Source organism: Barbus barbus (assembly GCF_936440315.1).
Source record: "Barbus barbus genome assembly, chromosome: 18".
Lineage (NCBI taxonomy): Eukaryota > Metazoa > Chordata > Actinopteri > Cypriniformes > Cyprinidae > Barbus > Barbus barbus.
Window position 1 is genome coordinate 19,301,339 of NC_136746.1, and position 23,217 is coordinate 19,324,555.

The 23,217-nt window shown below is 38.0% G+C and overlaps 1 protein-coding gene across 1 annotated transcript in view; it reads left to right on the forward strand.

Moving 5' to 3' along the window:
* zmiz1a (zinc finger, MIZ-type containing 1a) overlaps positions 1-23,217 on the forward strand; it is a 125,540-nt gene that overhangs the window by 34,920 nt on the left and 67,403 nt on the right. Inside the window, exon 3 of the mRNA XM_079440061.1 lies at positions 14,006-14,080. The gene's annotated coding sequence lies outside the window, so the exon portion shown is untranslated. The remainder of the gene's footprint in view (positions 1-14,005; positions 14,081-23,217) is intronic.

Sequence of the window (23,217 nt, forward strand, 5' to 3'; positions counted from 1 at the left end):
CCCCCTCAGCTTTTTAGTCAGGGATTAAGAATTGGGGCAGGCGGGGGCAAGGAGGGAACGAGGGAAATAAATAAATATATAAAGGTGGCGGTTAATCTCGCTTAGTGCAGTGTGAACGCTGAGCAGTGCTGTGGCCTGAGAAACATCTGCCTCACACACAGCCGAGCGGGATCAGCTAAAGCGATTAGCGCGCTCACGCCAGCCTGTGGAGATGGGTGCCCGTTACAAAAGCCAGAACACCAGCCTTTCCTCCCACACTCCACCTGGAACACTGACACTGCAGTGAGAGAGAGGCCCCCACTCCGAAAGCAGCGCAAGAACCGCTGCGCAAACGCTACCCTTTTCCAATACGCATATGCTCTTGTCTTTTTTCCCTCTCTCAGAACAAAGCAACATGTAGCTCTGAGGATTGAACAATCTGTCGTGGTACTAAAGCAGATGCTTATCACAGCCAGAGTTGTATCCGAACCTTCTTAATTAGCATGTATGTAATGAAATATGCCATTCATTAAGGTGTAATTGTAATTTTACACTTGCTTTGTACCGAGAGGGGGGCCTTGATGTGATAGCAGGTGACCTTTCCATTGCTGTGTATAAAGGGAGACTGTATCCTGCACATGCTTTTACAGTTAACCTCATTAAAGCAAAGGAGGGGCGATACTTCCTGAAAGGGGTCTCGACAGCTTTCTTTTTTCACGCTTTCTCCTTTTCATTTTCACTTTATTCCATTTCATTTCTGTTTTGTGTTCTTTAGTGTGAAAAATTTTATTAATCTGCATTTTCATCTCGTTTCCCAGTAAAATATCTAAGTATTTTTAAAAAGAAGATAAGTATATTTAAGATATTCAAATTTTTTTCATACTTTTTGGTACTTTATAAAATTTTAAGAACATTTTCTGAAAACAAGGCTAATTATTTTGTTTATATTTTGCCACTAGTAAATTTATCTTAGATATTTTACTGGGAAAAAAGATCAAAATTCATATTTTGAGAATAGAAGAAATGAAAAAAGAAAATTAAAAACCTGCAATTAAACGTGTTTGTCCCCCCCCCCCCCCCCCCCAGTAAATTATCTAAACATTTTTCAAATGAGATAAATAGATTTAAGCTATTAAGCTATTATACTTTTTTCCATAATTTTTTGTCCCTAAAAAAACTTATCTTAAATATCTCTTAAAACAAGTCGTAATATTTCAATAATTTCATATTTGTATTTTACAATTATATGTTGTATTAAATACTATTGTATAAAATAGCTGGTGATTTACTTTTCTGAGAACAATTTGGCCACATTATTTATGTATTTATATATTTTAAAATATAATTTAAAGCTTAAGTGTGTAATTTTGTAATTAAAACGTAATATATTACTCTGCTTGAGCAACCCAACCCTAAAAAACAACATTTGGCCAAATATTAGTGTGAGTTTAGGGGCAGGGCAGTCAGTTTGACCAAACAATGGCACAGTTTGATAACCTGTTTGAAAACTGCCATTATTTAGTGGTGCAGAATGACATTAGTCATTAGTTTTCATGTCTAGCCACTTCTTCTTTTTTTATCTAGACTGAAGATGTTTTGCATTCAGGTGATATTTATGTCTTCATTGTCTTCCATACCACATGATAAAGCACCACAGTAAGAAATAACTTTGATGGTGAAGTTTTCTCTGGGCATGTGTACAAGCCACATGGTGCGTTTGATAAAGAAAAAGGATGTCAGCACTCTTAGGATTAGCTCACACCATAGGTATTAACATCAACATCCCAGCTCATGTAGCACCCAGGATTCCTCTTCTCTTTGATATCTAGCCTCCGCAGTTACAGGAGGAAAACACATCTGAGATGAGGAACACTCCCAATTCTATGTTTCTCTTTTCGATCTGTGGGAAGGTAGTCTTTACCTCTGTGAATTACTGTGTTCTCCATTGATAATAGCAGAGCCTCGGCCAGTAGTAGCAGTGTACTAAAACTGTAGTTTTCCAAGCTGAAATCTACTCGTGCTTTAAGTATTTAAACTATAGTGAAGCTATAATTTGAAGTAGTTAGCTACACTACAAGTTACAAAGAAAAAGTAACCATTTTAAAGCTATTTTAAGGGTATTTATTTTAAAGGCTTGGTAAGATGTATTATATATTATAAGCTGTGAGTATAGACTCAGTCTTTACAATGACACACACTGAATAAAAGTCATAGATCACATAATTTTTGCCAACTCAATTGTCGAAACTGTTTTGTAGGGTTTTTTTTAAGACGTATCGTCTGCTAAGCTATCGGCATGTTGTTAATCAACTGTACAAACCATTGAACGCCCTGCACTTGTATCTCTCACAGACTTGTTTCCCTTCCTGTCAAAAATTAAACATGACACTTCCCTGACTAAGGTCTATTATTTCAGTCTTAAATGTCACATGATCTTTTAGAAATCACTCGATTTTTTTGAATCAGTTGTGCTGTTTAATATTTTTGTGGAAATGCGATCATTTTTTAGGATTCTTTAATGAATAGAAAGTACATAAGAACAGCATTTATGTGAATAGTATTTTTTTGTAACTTTATAAATGTCTTTACTATTATTTTTGATCAAATGAATGTGCCATTGCTGAATAAAAGTATTATCTGAAGTATTACCTGATCTTACTGACCCCAAACCTCTGAACAGTAGTGTAACTGTGATTATATTCATTCATGTTTGCCTTTTTTGTTTTTGTGCAAGTATTTATCTAGCACAAAAACATCAATGATCTTAATTAGTCACAGCAATTAACTTAAAATTACACAAAAACATCTAATAAACTAGAAAACAGCCTAATTAAGTTGAAGTTGAGAGCAGTAGCATCTAAGCGACTATAATGAATCGGTGAATCATTTTAAACAAACTGAATTTCCGTTCATCTGAATGAACCGATTCACAGAAATGAACCTGACTCCTGAACGTTTGATTTATTACCGCAGTTTGTTTGACTGTAAATTTGCGTACCTAATATGCGTCAACCAAAAACTGATTTATCACCAAAAAAAAACCCTACGAAACAAAGCTGCTACTATAATACATCACCCTCACTCTCAGTCAAATAATACAGCTTTGCCAAGAATTGCCTATATACTGGCACTTTGTTGTTGTTAATGGAGGTTTGCCATCAAGTTACTTTACTTTTTTTTATTGTTGGCTCAGATTAAGTTCAACACCCCTTTTGAATGGAAGGTGTTGAAACAAGCTGAAATATCCCTTTTATCCATGCCAGAAGTGCATTCATGAAGAGCACTGACTGTTCAATGCGGGACAGATGTGGTGATTCCTCTGGAAATATGTTTTTTGTGTGGAAGGGAAATGAAAGCTTAGGTTGGGATGTTCTTCATCTCACTTCTGAAGAGGCTGAGGATTGTGCATCTGTGTTGTGTTTATGCCAGTGACAGCTATCATCCTGATAGGGGTCAGAGTTTGACACTATGCCAAAGCTAATATTCAAGAACACAGCATACATTTGAGCATGCATGTAGTCTTGTAACCTACTGAGTTTAGGCTCACTGGAAAAAATTGGTCTTTTTTTGGACTTCAAAGATTTAGGTTTTGTTTATTGTGATATGTGTGGAAAAGAATGGCTAGAACATGATTAATTATTTCACATTCTATGTTCCACAGTGAAGCTTGACTTTACTTTAAAAACCATTTGAAACGCATATGTTGCCAAGATGACATCCAAGATGTCAGTTACTCGCCAATAAAAACTAACATCTGAATCATTAAATGCACAGACGTGTTTGCTACCATTGACAGGAAGCTATATGGTTACAAAAGATGTTTTCTGTTAGCCTGCCAGGCCATGCAGCCATGATGAATGAGTGTAATATACAGTGCATCAAGAGTGGACACATGCATTAATGGCTCTCAATAATTTGAGCAATACATTTAAAATGCTACTTTCACACAGAGGCTGATTGTTTCTGAATGATTTAATCTTGTTGAGTTGTGCCCCCCCCCCATTCGTGTCAGTAAACAGGAAAACAATGTGCTCATTTGAATAATATCACAAATTGTGTAGTTCCTGGCAGTCCCGGTTTGTGCCGTGTGAAGAGTGCCAGCCCTCAGGGTCTGAGTGAACAAAAACAAATCACTGCATTGCTTACACAATTACAAACCTGCATACTATTCATCTGCACAGGATATGCGAATTACTTATCTGAATGCGTCTCCAGATATTATCACTAGCACACAGTGTTGCACAGATTGAGATGTATGAGATATAGGCTCTCAGTGTGCATATGCATAAAATAAATCTGGCTGGCATAATAGGAACATCATTTTAATATAGAGACTGCCAAAGATCAGTTTTATATTATATATTGTCAAATTCTAATAAGACAGTATAAAATCTTGGAAGATCCAAAATTACCCCCGTTTCCTTTTTTTCTTTTTTACTGAGCCAGTTAGAAAGATTCAGAATGGTGGTCTGAATCCGGCTCATTTATCCAGTGAATCATTCCAAGCCGTTACTGACTCACTCACTGAATAATTTTTTTTTAGTTCTTTTGGATTAAAAATGAAATGAGCACCATTATAGTGGTGTTAATTTTATGCTTGTTTTATGTTATGTTTTTATTTTTATTTTATTTTTTTTTAGAAATATTCAACCAAATCTTCAATGTGAATTGATCCTTCAGCTTGTTTTCCCTCAGACATCTGAAAAAAGTCACTTGGATCCAAAATGTTTCATATTTGGAGCCAATAGCTTCCTAGTAGTTGTTCTGGTTTGGATCCCTGGAAGAGCTTGAGAACTATTGAGGGTGGAGGCTGAACTCAAACAAAGCCTTGAATTATCAGAACACACTGTCTCTTCCAGCTGCACTGATTATATGAATTTCTCTCATTTATTTGCTGGTGATTTAGGGCGTTCACGATGTTGGTGTTGCTCACTGGCAGAACTATGTGGAGTTGATTTACAGATGCAGTCTGTTGGATAGAAAATCTGAGCCTATTATGATTCTGCCCAGACCAACATTAAAATGTGTATTTATTGCACTTCCAGTTTTTATGTGTGATCCGTAGCAGGCGGTGTGCACCAGATTGGATGCTTTCATTTGACAAAGCTCCATTTTGCTTGTATCTGACAGCAGTCATCCCGACGCATTACATCCAGCGTACTCATACTACTCCTCCAATCATATATTTTCATTCTGTTCTTCCAACTCTGAGCTCTTTATAGACTCCATAAAGAAAAGACGGATGTTCCAAGTTTCTTGGTTTCCCCCACCCCAGACTCCCCAGGTTGGGTCCCGTTGCCACCTTCGGTTCAGGGCCCCCAGAAGAACCCGCAGATGTGGGGCTTCTCTCAGAACTGCCGTAACAAAGCAATTAAGTTCTGAGATTATAGGGAAATTTTATAGTGTCAGTAAGGATGTCTCTGAATGTCTACGAGGAAAGAGGAATGTGGTATGCATTTTAAAGCAGCAGGGCCTTCAAGAGCTGAATGAAAATGATTCCATCTCCAGCGAGGCCTCCTGTAGCCCCACACCTTCAGAGGAGGAGAGCTTGAAAGACATCCAGACTGAGTTTAAGGCCTTTGCGCTTGTGTTAATGAAGTACAGAGAGGGAGGGAAAAGGGGCCTCTGATATGTGTTTAATTAGCAGAGGGTCTAGCTAACTGACTATTAAACTTCTGATTACAGTGTGGAATTTCAAGAACTCTTTCAATGGAAGTGATGGCAGGAATAGGACAGTTGTTCAAGTAGGTAGCTCTTCTTGGCTCTCATTTTATATTATAGAATTGTATATTATTATAATAATACATTTTAAACATTTGTTTTCAATTGTTTCATAATGTTATATTCTATATTTGTTGTATATATTTTTTTATTTTTAATTATACATTTTTTGTAGTAACCATAATAATAATAATAATAATAATATAACTTTATTTATTGATTAATTATTTGGCACCAAGATTTTTTGCTTTATGACATTTTTTCATTACAATTACACAGATTTTACCAATTTTCTTCAATTTAATTAGTAATATATTTATACTTAATAGCAGTGTTTATTGTTTTGCCTAACTTATGAAAGAAAATTCACTCAATGCATTGTTAATGAGAATTTATACATTTTATATTATACAGTTTTATTAAATTATCATATTTTTTTATTTTTAAAATATATAGTAATATTGTATATTCATATTTTATTTTAATTTTTTGTTATAAATATGTATTGTTATAATAATAATAATATTTTTATTCATTTATTTTTGGCAAGACTTTTACTTTGACATTTTCATTACAATTAATCACATTTTACCTCAAATTTCATTTTTGTAATGTGAAAAAATAACATTGTTTGATTAGTAAAATATTTATACTTAGTAATGTTTTATTTTCTGCCTTTAACTTATCGAAGAAAATTGTCTTGATGCACCATGTTAACGAGAATTAAGGGTAAAATTTGCAGAATTATCATAAAATGATAATTTTTGGTTCTAAAAATGGGTTTGATGTCTTGGGGGGGGGGGATTGTAACAAGACTTGGTTACATTTTTGTAAGATTAATATGACTGCTTAGAGTTTTGGAGCCAAGTCTTAATGCTTAACATTACGACACATTCAGCTATAAAGGTTAAGTGTCATAAGCTATCGCTGACGTTCTCAGATATTTCACACATGCACGAGCACAGTTTCAACTGTTTTGAGAGGCAAATATCTGCATGGCTGCGTGAGCTGCAGCAGATTGTTGTACCGTTCAATCCCAGATACCAGAGAGTGAGTTATTCCCTGCACCGTGACCTGATTAATTGAGAACGTCTGAGGTTGTCTGTGGGTTGTGTTCAGGCTCCAGTCGCCGCCCCAACCTCATCCATCTCAAATGCTTGTGTCTAAAGGTTAGCCTCCGAACGCTGACCCCTCGCCTCAGCTGCAGACAAAAAGTCAGTGTGCTTAAGTTGATTGAATGAAAGAGAGCAAGAGAGTGAGTGCGGGATCAAGAGAGAAAGATAGAACCAGAGCCAGCGAGAGACAAAAAGAGGCAACATTTAGACAGCTGCATGCGTAGCGCCATGTATCCATGTCTGTCAAAGGAAGATATTTCTGTCTCCTTAGTGCGGCCCGCAGGCTTCCAAGCAGGCCATCTCGATGTCATCACCGTCACCCTGCTGTCACTGGATAAAAAGGCCCGGCTGCTTGCGTGCCTGAAGTACAGCGTGTGCTGGAGTTAAGGGCTCTGCTAGCCAGGGCCTAATTGGAGTGCGTCAGTCAGGCAGCTTGACTCATCGAAAATTACTGGGAGCAGTGCGCTTAATAGGAAAGCAGAGAGGAATGACAATAAGGTCATGATACCACCACATCCAATGGCAATGATCACATTCCAGGGCTGCGGTAGTTATATCTTAGAAGCACCTCATGCTGACAGTGTACGCAACGATAGACGGTCACATGGCGCTGAGAATGAGCCCTGTTGTATACATACAGTCAGGCTCCAAAAATAACACTCAAGTCAAATGCAAGTAAAAATTGGCTTTGGTGAGTACAAAAAGTCACTCACCAGTTGGATGGGTGCTTTATTAGTAGTTGCAACATAATATGCGGTTTAAATTGAATTGAAAGAAGAGTCTGACCCTCGCTGATGTAAGTGACGTGAGCAAACTGAATCAGCCGTCAACTAAAGAAAACATCTGTTCCGGCTCGAAGGTCTTCTAACTTCAACTTCAATTTATATATTATTTGAATTTCTCACTGTATTTTTATTTTTGACTTTATTTTATTTTAGTTTTGAATTATTTACCTTATTATACCTTGTTATATAAAAATCTCGTTTGCAGTCCCTCTGACATCCAAAATGTGCCAAAGTATCAGTGGCATCTGAACTGTGGGAGCCAAATTCAAATCAAAGCAAAATGCTGAGAGATTGCCAGCGCCTCTCGCATGCCGAAGGTTAGATTGATGGCCTGAACCTGCTGTTGACTTGTATTTGATGGAGCTCCCAGCATGCATTTCTCAAAGCCTTTCATTGACGTTTGGTTTTTAGATTTCTTGTTTTCATGTAAATGTGAGTGTGAACACGCAAACCAGAATACAATCTCATATTACATGTGATGTCATTTTGAAGGCACATACATGACACATTTTTTTTTATTGTCAGAAATTGAAGCATCGCGTTCTGTGCTTCCTAAAGATTGCCTCGTAACCTCATGGCACACATGCTTTCGCGGTGAAACGTGAGGTGGGTGTTTAAGTTCTTTAGGTTAACATGGTTATCTGTGGAGGAAACCTGGCCTGCTGGCTCTGTTCTGATGAGCTGACTTCACTCCGCAGCTGCAGAAATATTCTCTCTCACTGAGCTGCAGGGACATGCCAGTATTTTCATTCCTAACTTCAGGCATTTCCGAGCTCTAACAAAGGGAGAGTGAGGTGATGAAACTAGGGTGGAAGCTGTTTTCCAAAAGCACCAAATTATTTTTCTGTGTGAGCAGTGGATGCCTATTTCCACAGAAGCCTTATTAAGGTTTGTTCAGAAACATTTCATGTGGTTTCTTCACAGTAAACATTGTTTCTGTAGATGCTTTTTCTTATGGATTTATTTGAGTTTTAGCTTCCTGACACAAATATTCCACCAAGCAGAGAAGACTGCGGCTTCTTGTCACACAGGAAAGGTTAAATAGTGCATAAAAGTGAAGTAAAAAGTGTGAAAACATTAGTTTGAATGCCACATCAGCATATCTATTCCCTCTATTTAACACTACTGTAATTTTTTTTTTAAACTGGCGGTATTGGAAAATTACAAGCTAGCGACTCAAGTCACCATATTGTTTTTAATCCTTTTGGAAACCGCTTCCCTCCTGTCTGATGCTGGTGGATCGGCCCAGAGTAACACTGCTTGCCTAAACCGGAATCCCACTCATTTTTGTCGAGTTACGCTCAATCATCTCCCATTGACCACTGGGAAGGCTCCTGCTGAGGACTGACAGGGAGAGCCTTTGACAGGCGGATACCAATAAACAGGGAATTGCCCTTCTAGAGAAAATAGCTCTGTAATTGTTGGGTATGTTCAAGCTCGGCCGCAAAGAAAAGGCTGGAGTGGGCCTGTGCATTTTTCTGCCCTGCGTCAGGGTTGTGGATGTGTCAGCAAGCCCCTCGCTCTTGTGCGCATGGCTGTGGCTGTCTGCTCGACTTGGATCGCTGGTGGAGGCCCAGCTGAATGCTTAGTGGTTGGCAGGCTTGGACGCTTGCCTGTATAACTGGAGTTTGAATGAAAGGGGCCTTGTGAACTTTTGGGCTACTGTGGCATTTTCCAGCTGCCGAGCAAAGTAATTAAAAATCTTTAGATATATTGCTGAAACGTGTAGAGTTACAGTGCTTGGTTTGCTGGAAACACATTGTGGGAGTAGTTTCGATCTTGATTCTTGTTTCGTTCTCTTGATTTTTGTTCCTGGCCCTCTCTGGTTTCATATGCACACATTTGCACTTTGCATCATTGGATCTTTAACTCAATCTGTTTACTGCCAGTGATGCTTTTTAAATGTGTTTTTGCACTTGTTTCCCTCTGTCTCAGACAAAAAGGCATTTTGATTGAGAAGAAACAGGTTTTTCCTTAGATTGAAACTCATCTGAAGTATCCAGGATTTATATGGACATGGGAAACTTGGAAATATTAGGCAATTTCTCAATTAAAAATAATAATTTCTTATTGAAATACTTAAAGGCAACAACAACAATAATAATACTAATAAATGTATTTTCATCATTATAAATGCATAGCAAGATTAGCTAGATATATTTAGAGCAATTTAGAAGTGTACAAAAATCCATGTAATATTGATTACTGGTGCAACAGCTACTACTACTAATTATTATAATTCATGCTTATTGCTTATATGTATATACTTTTAAAAAACAAACATTATCATGCAACTAATATTTATTATATTAAAATATTATTAATTAATTTAATTATATAATAATTAATAATTATATTTAATGAGATATATATATATATATATATATATATATATATATATATATATATATATATATATATATATATATATATATATATACACACAGTGTGTATATATAGCTAAAATTCTAAAACATCTACAAATTTTGTTTCTCTATGAAATCGGTCTATATCAAAAATCTGTGCCCTATAACATGGAAAAGCATGTAACTGTTACCCTGCAGACAGACATTAGCCTTTTCTTCTTCACTGATGACCCCTCTTAGAGTGTATCTTGCCTACTACAGTTACTGAGTAAATTAGAGCTGCGGAAAACATGGTGACAGATGTCTTGCATCACTCTCATGTGATTGGCTGTGAGTTTTTTTTATTGTCTGTGTGAAGTCTCATTACCCACTGCCCCTGGAAAAGAGCCTAATAAGGCAGACAACAGTCTGCAGTCTCTATTGAACTGTACAGAGAAAAATAAAGGTCTGCACCACATGTGAAGACACCTGCTTGCTAATTTGTATGTTCACAGAATGCCCGTGTTGTGCCTTTTTTCAGTCAGAGCAAATATATGCTCAGATTTTGATGTGGAAAACCAATTGGGGACAAAAGATGTCCCTCCAGCGGGTTGAGCCCTAAATGAATTATTCAGCTCTGCATGTTGTGTGTTTTGCCGGCCCATTCTGCTTAATGGCATCTTTTATGACATGCATCAGAGACGACTCCAGATGCAAGACAGCCTCTGCATTCCAGCTTTCTGCATTGCCTCACTGTGTGCCTGAGAAACAAAGCTTAAAATGCTGGAATTCATTTCACTTTTAGTGTCCCCTTAATAAACGATTCGCAAATCAATGCCTGCTTTTGTCATGTAATTTGTTTCCGTGCTCAGTTTTGTGATAATGTTTTGCAAGCAAGGCTCTTTGGATCAATATGAGATTGAGGGGACAAACACAAGCCTGGCTTCTATTTTTCTCTTCAAATATTTGGAAAATGATGCAGTTGGTGCATTATCTCATCCAGAACAATTTAGCTTCCTAATGGTATGCTAGTTTTGGCTCAGATAGGAACAACAGAAGTGTATTTGAACATGCAAATGAAAGATTCCTATTAAAATGTTTACATGCTTGATCATACAGTGATTATTCTTAATGATGTGTAAGTTAATGTAAATGCCTTAAGCTAAACTTTTATCATGTAAAGGTCATAACCATTTAGGCAAAACATCCACATCTTGACTTTTAAACCTCAGGAAAACCTCTAAATTCAAAATCTTTTTTTTTTTGCATTGTCGGTATTTAGAATGAGCTGGTTTTAGAATCATCAGCGCTTTGTTTTGCATGTAACAGCCCTCATAGGCGGTGTGCAACACCTCTGTAAGTGTGTGTTTTCTATCTTTGTGTGTTTGTCTGTGTTGTGCCTGGTCTTTCCTCAGCTGCACCTGCACTAATTGTAAGTGTGCAGCTGTGATGTGAGAGCCATACTCCAGCTGGGGAGAGCTTGTTGAGCTGCCACACAAACCCGGCGAGCTAAACACCCCAGTAAGTCCCTCCTTGACTCAGCTAATGAGTGGAGCACAGACAATACACCCCAATCCAGTAGCCCATCTGAGCGCCACTGCAGTCCAAGAACCGGAGGAGGTCGGCTATAGCCGGCTCTCAGTTTGTGCTCCGTGACCGTGAAAGTGTGGATAATCAAGCCTTTGCTGTCTCGGCCTTCTGTATCCCGACTGTGTCTTTCCTTTATTGTTAGTATCAGTCCATCTCATGGGTTTCTCTCACGCTGAGTGACTCCAGATCAGTCATCCAGCCTGAAGGTCATATTTTCTTCATAAGTCAATGATAGTCCCTTTGTCACAGTTTCATGTTCATGCAGAGGTTTTTGTATTCATTATTATTAGTTGTTATGATCAAATTTGGCTAATTGTTTTTTAAATGTTTCAGAAAGATATGCATTTATTATATTTTTTTATATTTATAAATGCATTTTAATTTTAATTAATTTATTATATATTTTTTTAGATTTATTATTTTTAAATTCATTTTATCATGATGCTGGATGTTTCATCAGATGTGGGTTTCGATAACCTAATTTTGCAATTTAAAACGGTAGTAGCCCATTGAAATCTGGAGCAGTGGCAGTCCTTATGGAATAACCAATAAGATCCTCGTGTCTAAACCTTATTTCGGTAAGTCCTTGGGCATAGTGTCCGGAACAACACTGGCGGATGTTCTCAGAGTAGGACGTTAATGTGCACTTCACATTTTGTCTGTTCTCAAATTTTTAAGTACTGTAGAGAATTTTGTTAATTAAAAGGACGTGTCCAATTTAATTTGACTCAAAAATAAGAAAATAAATGAGAAGGTCACAGCAGCCAAACAGATTTGAGTGTAATTTAATAGCATACTGTGTGGAAGTTGTTATTATTCTTTTTATTATCGTCATCATTCTGGTATCTGTAGTCACTGTGACCTGACACAATTACAATATTCCGGTATATCAAAAGTGGTATGTGGGTATTAGAAATACAGTCAGGATAAACAAGTCCATTAATAGTCAAAACATGATCCCATTAGGATATCAGTAGTTTTGCTTTTCCAAAAGCTGACTTGAAATATTCATATGAAATTACTGCTATGTGGGTCTGTAGGGGTTGATAGCAGGAATTCAAGTAATAAGCACACCTAATAGCCCCTGCACTCCACTCGCATGTGGAGGCCAGAAAATCAGACAGATCGTCACTTTTTCCCTTTAGATTATAAATCCACTTATTCAGGCTCAGTGACAGTTGCATGACAGGATACGGATGGTGGAGCTGTAGCAGCTGATGAGAAAGATATACAAAGACAGAAAGTTTTATATGAACAGATTATTGCTGCCTTCAAGTCATTTCAGAATGATCGTATTTACGAAAAGAACGCGCACTTTCTGGGATTTTCTTTGAACCCTGACTTTTTGAATCGAGGATGAGTCCATTAATTTATCACAGTGGATGAATTTGCTTATTGGTTATAATTGAGCTGGAGTGAAGAATGTTGGCTGTACAATTTAGTTCTGCACGTTTCTTCATCTTGCTACATTAGTGCTAAAAAAGCTTCCAGGGTTTGTCTGCAAATTACATGTCTGTTTTTTTCCAGAACATTTAATGGTGTAAATTAGAAGTTGTAAATTGACTTTCAAACTCATACGATGTTGTATGTTGTTTAATCTCATTGTGGGATTTATTCTGTAGCAGGTAATCTGTGTTGTAGTTTAGACAGGATATAAATGTTTGTTGTTGTTACTCAAACCACACCGCATACATTAAGTAAGGTATAAATTACAGTCAGCCTGTCCTTATTGCAACATACTGTAAACCCTTACAGGGTGACCAGGAACCTGAAGGCAAGTCAGCCTTTCCACAGATCCTTAAGCAATAAATTTGTTTTTATTTTTAGTCTTACTTTTTATTTGGTGTGCTGGTTGTGCCATCATGGAATGGCAAAGAATACTCATGAATATTAAGTCATTAACAGAGAATTTATCACTATCTTTTATTGTTTTGGTATTTTATGTGCTTGAAATTAATATTGTTTCTACACCTGATGCTGTCAGTGACAGGTTTCATTCACCTTTCAGAATTATTACAGGCTACCAAAGAGAATTGTCATAAAAATTATTTAGTTGTTACATTAAAACATTAGCAGTTTAAACAAACGTTTAAAATTTAAAATGCATTTAGTTGGATATCTTGGGATGGTCCGTTTGTTTAAATCAGTTGTCGGATTAACTTTTTTTATGTTATTAAAGATCTAAATTAGCCTAAATTTAGCTGTTGTTTATGAAAAATATTACAGTTGCCGTACTATAACGGTTAGATTGTCTCCTATACTAGCTGATAAATGCCACTGATCACAATGGCACATGATCCCATGTGTAGAATAAGCCTAACCGTGTGCTTCCTTTATTTAGCAGTGTGACATTATCAAGCAGGGAAGGTACAGAACGGGGGATTATGAATACTGAGAACAACATATGTAACCGTGCACACCATTTACTTTGGCAAAGGATTAATATAATGTGTTGTTTTTTAACTTCCAGATCACTTCTATGATTGATGAGGATATGTGAGTGAATTTGCCAAACACTGAACAAAGAAATCTACTGCATCCTCCGGTAAGCGCTTTGACTGATGATCCTTCACTGCACATTTCTCCTAATGATTGTTCACCTAATCGCAGATTTGCACACACATGTGCCGCTCGCATGGTGTTATCTTCAAAACAACTTTCCTGAATTAACTCGAATGGCGTAATTGGTGCTAAAAACGGGAAAGCATGCATGCTATCGTGTCAGACGCTCATATTTCTCGAGCACAGTCAAACGACGAATTTATTTAGTGTTTTTGAGCAGCAACAGAACACTCTGTATAACATGAGTCATAATTAGCAGCGGGGCCTCTCAAATCACTCGCTGCTTTGTTGTTCCCCCTTACAACGTCAGTGTCAGATTTTTTAACGTGATTATTAAAGGCAGGCACAATTACTGAGATGTGAGAGTCTTTGGAAAAATAATCAGTTTTAGCAGGCAGTCGGAGACAGTCGTCTAAACAGCACATGTGGCATGAAGTGCTTCATCCTGAGCCTTTAATGCATTCACCGCTTTTTCCCTAGTCTTGTGTACTGATGAGACATGGAACAGCTCGAAGGTGAAAATGTTTTTTTTTTTAGTATCTTACATCTACATTATGCTAATGAGTTTGCAAGGAGGCGGAGCCATAAAGGCCAGATTGCCAGGAGAAGAGAAGCCTGTAAATTATGGATGCAAACTGCCATTTCTGCCAGGGCAAAGAAAAGAGAGGCGCTAGGAGAAACCACAAGTCATGCATATCAGATTATCCTTCCTTTACCCCTCCCGCTCCCTCACTTATACTAAATTTTCTTATCATGCTTCTTGAGCAAACTTGCACACACAATCTGGGCTGTGTATCTCCAGTCACATGAGGGCCAGAGGTGCTGACGAGCTGGAATGCTTGGCCTGGTATTTCCTGATGCTCACACACACATGTACACAAACACACACTCGCGTAAACACAAGGGGCAGGCTATATATTTGTGGATGGGTTCATGTTTGAATTGGTGGCAGAGCGAGTGGCAGAATGATGAAACAGATGTTTTTTTTCTTTTACAAAGGAACCATATGGATTTTACAAAGGAACCATATGGTTTTCAGTTGATTTTTAGAGACTTTTTGCAGACAAAATGTATTGCTTTTCAAAAGTTTGGGATCAGTAAGATTTTTTTTGTTTGTTTGTTTTTGAAAGACGTCTCTTATGCTCACCAAGGGCAAGGCTGCATATATTTGATCAAAATCACAGTAAAACTGTAAGACTGTGAAATAATATTGCAATTTAAAATAACATAATTTCTAATTTTATCATTTGTAAAGTGTAATTTAATGCTGTGATGGCAAAACTGAACCTTTTTACAGCTGTTACTCCAGTCTTCTGTCACATGAGCCTTATAAATAATCATTCTTATTTCTTCTTCTTTAATGTTAATTTTGATACATTTATCAGCAACCTTGCTGAAAAAAAAGTATTAATTCCTTTCAAAAGAAGACAAAATCTTACTGACTCGTGGTGTGTGTGTGTGTGTCTGTGTGTGCCTATATATGTATGCATTTGCTTAAGTAGATAATTAACATCCTCTCTGATAAAGGCGCTTTATAAATCTTATTTACAAAAAGATTGTATGAAAACTTACCATCTGCTCTGGCAAGAGACCGGCAATTATTTTGTTGAACTGAAAGATTATGAATAATTTAGTTTTGTAATTGGACACAATCTTCACCAAAGCGAAAAATATCAGTCTATATAAAATAATTCCAAGCCTGCATGCATTATAAAAGCCTTTCACAAGGTAAAATCTCTAAGATAAATTAATAAACTCAATAAAATGTTCTTAAAATGGTCTATTTTCAACCTTCACTCTAGTTTTTCTGTGATTCATTCTGTTCTGTTTTGTTCCCACCTTCTCAAATCGGGGGAATTTCCGATAGTGGTGGGTTTCAGCTAGATCAGGTCAGAAGTGGGTGGATCTTTGTGAAAGTATATGTGTTTGTGGGGGAATAATGGAGCCATTCTTCAGCTCTATGGAAGCCGCTGTACAGTGGCGTGTGGTGGACCTGCCAGAGGCACTGGGGTCTCCTTAAAATAGCTCCAACCCTCGAATGTCAGAGACAAAGCTGAGACTGCGCACCAAACACTGGCCATTTGACCGAGAGCATCAAAGAAATCTCTATGAAGTCCTTGAGATTTTTGCCGCAACCAGGAAAACATCCAGTCGTAATAAGTTAATCATGTTTTGATTTTGATCTAATATTGAAAAGTGGCAGTCTTTTGACATTTGTGCAGGAATAAATTTCTGTATCATACCACAAACCCATAAATCTGTGTGCATACATGGCAGGCAGATCCAGAGAGCTAGTAAGCTGCCCATCAGGATGTTTGTTTAACAATGATTCAAAAGGTCATTTAGTTGGACTGTACGGTTAGGATTATTTTTGCTATAATCAGAATGATTTCATACTAAGTCACATGTTTGACATTGGTTCATGATTTCAGTGATTAATTTGACTGTTTCTTGCACTACAAACAGTAGCAGAAAGCTCAGAGAGAACAGAAGCAGGGATCAATCCGGTCTGCCCACGAGTGGCACAAGTAAACAAAACTAACATTTTAAATTAATTTGATTATTTTTTCTTTCCTTTAGAAACCACACGTATTATTAGTAAACCATTATGCTGCTTGATTCTCAAAGCTGGTGGAATAAATTTGTTTAGGCAGTGTGCAGTATTTAAATGAGTGAGTGAAGTGACATACTGCCAAGTATGGTGACCCATACTTGGAATTCGTGCTCTGCATTTAACCCATCCAACGTGCACACACCCAGCAGTGAACACACACACACCGTGAACACACACCCGGAGCAGTGGGCAGCCATTTATGCTGCGGCGCCCGGGGAGCAGTTGGGGGTTCGGTGCCTTGCTCAAGGGCACCTCAGTCGTGGTATTGAGGGTGGAGAGAGCGCTGGACATTCACTCCCCCCTTAACTTATGTTATGCAGAAGTCATACAAATTTAGAATAACATGAGGTTAAATGATTAGCAAAGCACTTTAAAATTAGAGACATTTACTTGAATCAATATTGCATAACATATTGTAACTGTGTAAAATTAGACAAATATTTATTAAGAATAGGAGTTAGATTGTACATTATACATTGTTCACTTAAGATAGTTAACGTTGCACCATTGCGCCATTACTGCTCACAGAAAGCTGGTGGTAAACTCAATTTTGTTTACTTTTTCTATTGATTGCATTTCTTCATGTGATGATCAAATGATGGAGAAGTGCATTAGAACTTTCTATATATTCATATGTGTAGACAAACTTACTTTTGTCATTTTAAAGAACTGATTTAGTTGCCTGCTGTGGTGGAGAGATAGTCCCAGTAAAGTATGTCAGATTGTGGTAGTCTGTCGTGTCACCTAGAACCATGTACAAGATGGGGAAATCCAGTCATGCAAATTGTGTTCAGTACAGATTTTTTGGTGTGCTTTTACTGTTACCTGCATTGCACAAGTTGTAGGCCTATAGCATAAAAAACAGTGAAAACAAACACATGATACTATCAGTGTGTGCAGCTTCTTTTGTCCTTAACCTTCTGGCAAAGTTGATTTTGTGACAGTGGTATGACCATGTTAATGGTATAATAAAGGATACTGTAGCAATTTGAACAACAAATTAATTCCCAGTAGGGCCACCAGTGTTACGGGCACCTTGTGTGCTTCACCCTGTGCCCAGGTGAGTGTAGTCAATGGCCGAATGGTTCATAAATAACATACTTGATTTCTCAGGCTCAGTGCTTGGCCATTGCGAACTCCCGCCACGATACCTCATGTGTACTTTTAACCTTGCTTGTGTAGACAGATGAGCACTGGAATCGACCCTCCAAAGGGGATTGAAGAGAGCTGAGACAAATAACATTAGAGGGCAAAAGCAGATCGGGGAGGTTGAGTTTTATGGATACAGACACATAGCCGACTTATCTCATTTGATATAATTCATGATTTGAGAAGAATCATATGTAGAAAACCTGTGTTGAGGAAACTGCTTTGAAGCTTACTTAGTTTCAGAACTTAAGTACATCTAAGTCGCACTTTTTGAAGTAAATGGCTATATTTGAAGCCATTTAAGGGAGTTGTTTATTTTTAAATAGTATCAGGTCTCAATTTGACAACTTTAATAGATACATTTACACTTAACCACATAAAACTACAAAAATGTTTTTCGGAACCATATTATTTACTTATGAACCATTCAGATGTTATGAAATGAACACTTTTGATTTTTGCTTCAGTTCACTCGTTTTGTTACGTGACACCGTTAGTTTTTGGAAAAAGTAGCACGATACTGGAAAAACTACTGTTTTGAACACAACAAAGCTGCTGAAAAATTTAGTTAGTTGTGTTGCTACCTTGAGTTAGTTCTGTCCCAACACCGATCCTCACGGTGACCTATAAATGTCACAAATTAAGACTTTGTTAACTGACCCTTGGACAGTAAGACAACATGTAATGGGTCTGTACTTTACCTCGGGCGCTTTACGTGATTTACAGCCCTGCTCCAGTCTGAACTGTAAATATTCATGTCCTTGGAGCAGGCCGAGACATGATCTCATTCGCTTCTGCCAGTGCATCTTGTGTAGGCACAGGCTCCACAAATGTAAATCGCTGTTTACTTCATTACATCATTAGCTGTGTTTCCTTGGGCCCTGGAGAAATGAGGTGAAATACTGTGTGCCCTCTGTGCCCTATCAAGCTCGAGAAACCCGCCAAGTGAAGCTTATTTCCTCCCTCTATTTGCAGAGGAGATTGTTTGGAGATCCTGTTGAATTTCTTGGACAAATAACTTGTGTGCACATCTAAATTATAGAACATTTGCCAATTTAGAAAGCCTTTTCTTGCGTTTATCATATCATTGCACCTTTATTTGCCTCTTCAGTGATTTCCGGGTGATTGGATTTCAACACGGATGGAAAGATGGCAGATATCATTGAAAGGTTTGTTCAAAACCGCTCCGCACAATAGTGGTCCACGGTAAAATGCTAAAAGAGAAGCTCTTGCTTATAAAGGGGTGTGTAGAGCTTAGAGTGGGTGCAGAAGTAGATCATACTTACAGTATCATGTCTTTATTGTGGACTCCTTGCTACTAACGTGTTTGCTCTGACAAGGTGTGCTACATTTGATGCTTTCCTCTGTTTGTTTAAGGAATCAGATAAAAATTAAATAGACTGCTGTAAAAGGAATGGAGTTCAATGATTAACGTGTTTTTCTCTAAAACAACTTTCAATTAATTGGAGGATCCAATACATAATGATGCATCAGCATTCTGTGCATCATTTAAATCACAGAGAAGGCTTCATGCACCATGGAATCTACTATGGTAATCCTGGCATTTTATAGAAAATAAGGAGATGGTGTCTTGGGCTGAGATGGAACTGGAATCTGTCTGTGAGTTGCTCTGCTTGGATTAAACAATATGCCAATAATCATAACCAATAATCAACAGCTTGTTGTGGCCAGATTTTTATTTTATTTTATGTATCCTTTTGTTAAATTATTTTATTTTTTATATTTTATTTAACGTTTTATAATTTTATAATAATTTTTTACAATTATTTATAATAATTTCCCAAAATAGATATGTAAAAGCTTACAATCAATTAAAGATTTTACAATGCATTTAGGTAATTTGAGGCAAATCAGAAATGTTTTGTTGCACAATTTATAAAATAAATGAATGGCTTGATTTGATTTTTACTGCAATCATTAAAAAACATATATCCAACATCAAATTAATAAAATCAGTGTTCTTGAGGCACATATTTGGAATATTCTGTTCCACATTATCAGTTGAAATTATTGGAAATCATTATATATTTTTCATATTGTGCACCTGAAAACCTGAGTAGAAGAATCAGACAGAAGAAAGACTCCCAGAATCCCAACAGTGCTTACATGTGTGTATTTGAAGTACACGCTCTGTTCAAAAGCCTCTCATTAGGAGCACAGGAAGCTTGTCAGTGTGCCGGTTAAGTGTTGGTGTGAGTAGGACCAGTGCGGTCTCTTGTACTCACTCGATTACGCACCTAATCAAATCACCTGCTTGTTTATACGCTCGGTACTCTGGCATCAGAAAAGCAGCTCGGCTTCATTCATACCGCCCATTTTCCTTTGAGGACTTCCAAACAATATCCATAACAAGCCCAGGGGTCTGTGCTTTCCTCCCAAAGGCAGGCTGCTGGATTTGAATTTCTCTTTCTTGTTGGACTCCCAAGTCCACATGCACTGTAACATGTTCAAACTGTTTTCCGCATGCTTTCGGAATCCTCTCATGTTCAGAAGCAGCAATTGATTTGTTTAGAGCCGGTGGCATCATAATCACCCCACAATTGGAAGGAGCTGACTTACATTTTCCGCTCTGTTATACTTGCGTTATTGGAGTGTGGCTTTCCTGAATGCGCTGGCTGAGAGTTTGTGGATATTGCATTACAACAATATTGTCTCTGTATGCGCTTAGTTGTTCGCTGAGAGACAGACTACAAATGGCCGGGTTGCTGCTTGTTTAAATGCTCCCAAGCATTGCTAATGCCTGGATTATCTCCTAGAGAAATGATTTAGTGAAAATAATGGCTTCACAATGGTCCCGCTGCAGCAGATATACACACCAACCCAATAACCAGTCCTCTGAGACAGCGTATTGATTGTAGCAATGATATTGCCCAATTCCCTCAGAAAAAAAGATATAAATATAAGAATAAAAAGCTGGGTTTTTTTTATTTATTCTGAAGCTGACTTGTGCTAAACCCACCTGATGCTGAATCCGGAAAAGAATGGCAAACATGGAAACGTGGGTTTGGAAACCCTTTTTTTCGTTTCCTGCGAGAAGTGCAGAGATCATCAGAAATATTGGCATAACTTCACCCAACTCATTGTCTGCGGTCGGAGCCCCTCCACCCCCGCTCCGTGTTTACGCCGAGACACTCTGCCTGCCTTAGGTTCAGATATGACATCATTTCACCACAGCTGCGGGCCGCACACGAGGCGTGGAGAGGGAACAATTGACCAGGGGGGACGCAGGAAGAGCCGACTGACCTGATTGCTCAGCTGGCCGAGCAACTGGGAAGGAAGGCCCAAGGCGGAGCCGTGGATGTGGGGAGGGGTGATGGTGGTGGACAGTGCCCCCGTCACCCTCCCCTCCTCCTGGATGCAGCGTTCGCGATCGCCCTGCCCTCTGCTGTTCTCCTGCCTGCCTGCTTGTCTGAGCCAAAGCAGATTTGTACATGAAAAATGATCTACAATCTCTGTGGCTGTATCAGCTTCCAGATATAGACGTTCCTGATAGGCCAAATCCCTTTTAAAGAGGGCTTTATCCCACTCACTGAAAAGCCACGGAGAACAGCACATTCTTTTATCTCGGCACCTCAGTATGTTCTAAATATGTGCCGCGTTTTGAGCTGCGACATCAATCTGTCCCGATCGGCTTGTGTTCGGTGCACTTAGCGGGAAAGGTTATTGTTTGAATGTTAGCGTAATCTGCATTGCATTGATCAGTCTTAATTATTAGATGCACAGCTGCTGCCTGAATACGAATCAGATGGACGTTTCATCTATGTATAGATAGACAGCTGGAAAGGGCACCATGCATATGACCTACCACATGTTCATTTCCATATAGAGAAAGAAGGCAGCAGTGTACAATAACTTTAATATGACAAACACTTCTTTGGACAATATAGAGCCTGTTATTTAATAATTGCTTAAAATGTAATATATATATTTTTAATTATTGTTATCAATAATGATACTGTTATCAATATCATTAGTATTTTTCATATTAATATTAATAGCATAACATTATTTTTATTTTTAGTAGTAGTAGTGTGTGGTAATTTTATAAAGATGTTTTATTATATATTATTTAATATATTTTAATAATGTTTTAATACAAGTAAACACAAAGTATTATTATTATTAGTATTATTATTATAGTCAGTATTTTCATAATTTCTGTTTTAAGGTTAAATCTTTCCAAAAATGAAAACCTCGCTTTGGTCATTCTAAACCTGTATGAATTTTAAAGAGATATTTTGAAGAATGTTTAAGCTGTAACTCTTCCAAACAATGAAAGTCAGTGGGTTCCACAACACTGGACCCCATTTAATATTTATGATCGAATATCATTTAATATAAAAAATGCTTACAGGTTTAAAATTAAGTAGATGATGACTAGTTTCAGTTTGGGGTGAACAGTCCTTTTAAGACCCCCAGGGATATGTGTACCCATGGTTGTGGACATGATTGCTGAACTAAGTAAGTTGTGTCCCAACCAATGTAAACCTACATTTTACTTGAGGACAGGGAACAAAAGCCTGAAAATAGATGACAACCAGTGCGCATAAATCCGGCGAGGGGCAATCGGGTGCGTTTGTGTGTGTATGTTTGCATTTGGGTAAGAAATTGCGATAGCCCTTTCCTCCTTAAGAGATATGTTTTCAGTGCAAGGAGCCGATTCCCGTGAGGCGGGTGATCCTTTTTAATGACAGGGATTCATCTGTTAGTGTCCCTCAGGCCCCACGCAGCACTGTGCGGCGCGGCTCCCAGCAGCCCACAGAAAATGGGCGGCAGCCTCAGGAGAGCGCACCTCCTCAGCCCCTCAAGATGCCGTGTGGGAGTTTAATTACTCCTGCGGCCACAAACCGCAGCTTACGTGCGCTCATTACTACAAATGCCTTCATTCTCTGCTGTTTTTAATAATTTTTAGGCAAAAATATTGCACTGGAGATGCCCGTGCCAAAGTGAGAAGTAGAACGCGAGCAGAAAGCAAGAGATTGCTCTTGTGAGGGGGGTTGGGTTGGTTGTGTTTGAAAAGGGGGTTGAAGTGAGGGTGCTAGCCTTCAGGGAGGAGAGGGGGCTTAGAGACAGGACTTTGGATTACTAACTCAACAAAAAAGGACTAAACATCTATTCAGTCAGGTCCTTCTGGTCTTTAGGGCCTATCCCTGCTGCTTTAATGAACTTATTTAGACTCAGTTTAGTTCATCCACCACTACTTAGAAGAATTAGACTACAATTTGTCTCTTCATATTTGCTCAAGGCTTTAAAGTGTCACCACTTGAGGTAGCCGACAATTTAAGGAATAGTTTGTGTAAAACCTGATGATCCATGTTTTCCAGAATGATTTGAGA